This window comes from Adiantum capillus-veneris, chromosome 17, assembly GCF_014529385.1.
Source record: "Adiantum capillus-veneris isolate H3 chromosome 17, ASM1452938v2, whole genome shotgun sequence".
Classification (NCBI taxonomy): Eukaryota; Viridiplantae; Streptophyta; class Polypodiopsida; order Polypodiales; family Pteridaceae; genus Adiantum; species Adiantum capillus-veneris.
Genome location: NC_140947.1, coordinates 46618148 through 46620249, shown reverse-complemented (window position 1 = coordinate 46620249; position 2102 = coordinate 46618148).

The window sequence follows — 2102 nt, the reverse complement described above, 5'->3', positions numbered from 1 at the left end:
AGTTTCACGGTGAAGAGTGTGATCGCAACAAGGATGCAGTCAAACGTTCTTACACAAATGGAGTGACTTTCATAGGTTGAGACACACCCCAGATATAAAGACAGTTGTGGAAACAAGTTTATCTCTTAAAGGCAAGGCCTATAAGTGGTGGATGACATTTTCAATAGATGCTCGTCCTGCGTCTTTGCCTGCGTTTCAAGCTTCTTTCCCCAAAGATTTTTGGACTCCAATGAAGAGGATAAGAATTGGTTAGCATGGGATGCATGCTGCATGTCTGGCCTCCCTCTCACGTAGTATCTTTCCAAGTATTGGGAAATTATATTAAAACTAAAAGGTCTAGATGAATTCCAAAAGATACGGGGTTTTAATAGGGGTCTTGACAAAGACTATCGTCTTCATCTCTTAGAGAGGAAGGGAAATCTCATAAGCACGAAGTTGTTGAGTAACTTCGGCTTGCAAAGTAGGGTTGCCCATAGCTTGCTGCAACCTAGTAACAAGATAATTGACAAACATGGGGGAATCATCATTAGCACCTTCATGTGCAAAATCAAAGTTATCAATGTTCATTCAACTCTCTTGGTTATTGTCATTAATGCTAATTATACATATGTAGAGAATTACTTTGTGTGTTTTACTTAGTGTATTCTTTGGCAATTCAAAACCTTAGTTGCTACTCCTCTTAGCCTTTGAAAATCAGCACTATTTTACTTAGTGTATTCTTTGGCGATTCAATACTTTAGTTGCTACTCCTCTTAGCCTTTGAAAATCAACACTTAAGCATCTACATCCACGACTCAAATTGGCTAATTATAGAGAGTAGTGGAGTAGGTCTAATATTGCAGAATTGCCGAGGGATAGCTCCTTTCAGACTTCTTATGGCTCAATAATGGTAAAGCCTTAGGCAAGTATAAAAAGACCACATAGTGGGCTCAACAAAACCGGTAATAGATCTCATTCCCACTTACCCTAATATAATTACAAAATCAACCATTAATAGGCTACTTAAGGACCTCTCTTCTTAAGCAAGAAAAGAGAAACCAAATGCTCTGATATCAATTTAATGGAAATGGCCTATGAACGTTGAGAATAGCGGAATTAAGCGAATTAGAGAGAACATTTTTGTGAGACCACTTTGAGAGCATAGAGGGTGAACTTAATTGATGGTAGCAACATAATCATAGTACTTAGTTAACTTGGCATGACAAGCACCTCAAGTTTGGGCCAGGTTCCCACCTCAAGCACAACCCTAGCTTACCTAAGGTCAAAGGACTTTTAACACTAACCTTTGGAGGTCTTCAATGAAGCTAACCCTAAGGTCTTTAAGCTCCATTGGCTAGCCTTGCTCTTTGATAGACCATCTCTCATTTGGACCCCTTTACTATTGGCCGCGTGTTGAGTAGGCACATGTCTATATTCTAACCCTTGTTCCCGTTTATTCTCCTACATTAAATGATCAGTTTAATATGAGAAAATCATTTGAGTTGGTTAGATATTAGATTTTATGACAAGAATTTTTCCACTAAAATTACTCATAGAAGATATACAAAATTAATGGATTGCATTCAACCATGGGGAGAGTGGTGGGAAATGTAGCATTTGGGAACTTGCACTTGAATATTTCCACAAACATGAAAATAAGAACTAGGCCACTAAAATTAATGATAGAAGATAAACAAATTAAGAGCTTAAGTTCAAATTCTCCTCTTCCTCTCTTATGCCACTGGAGACGGTGGGAGTTTTATACTATAGTAAACATGCTTGACTCCTCTCTCGTTGGATGGAGTGCGAGCCTTGCACACATGGATTGCACACATGGCAGGGTAGCCCTTTCGCCACGCAAACAGATCAACCAAGATCAACCTACGTGGACTCACCCTCCCGCAAGTCGAGGCAGGGTTGGTAGCCTTCTGCATCACATAACAGTCTACGTGGAGTGGATTGTGCACCCTTTTGCAAGTCAAGGTAGGGTTGGCAGCCCTCTAAAGTCCATACAACACATTAGCCTCCTACAAGCCGCGGCCTAGAATCCGTGCAAATCGAGGCCCAGCATACTCGAAAGTCAAGGTTTCCGTCACTTGATCTAAACCATGCCTTCACCCGAT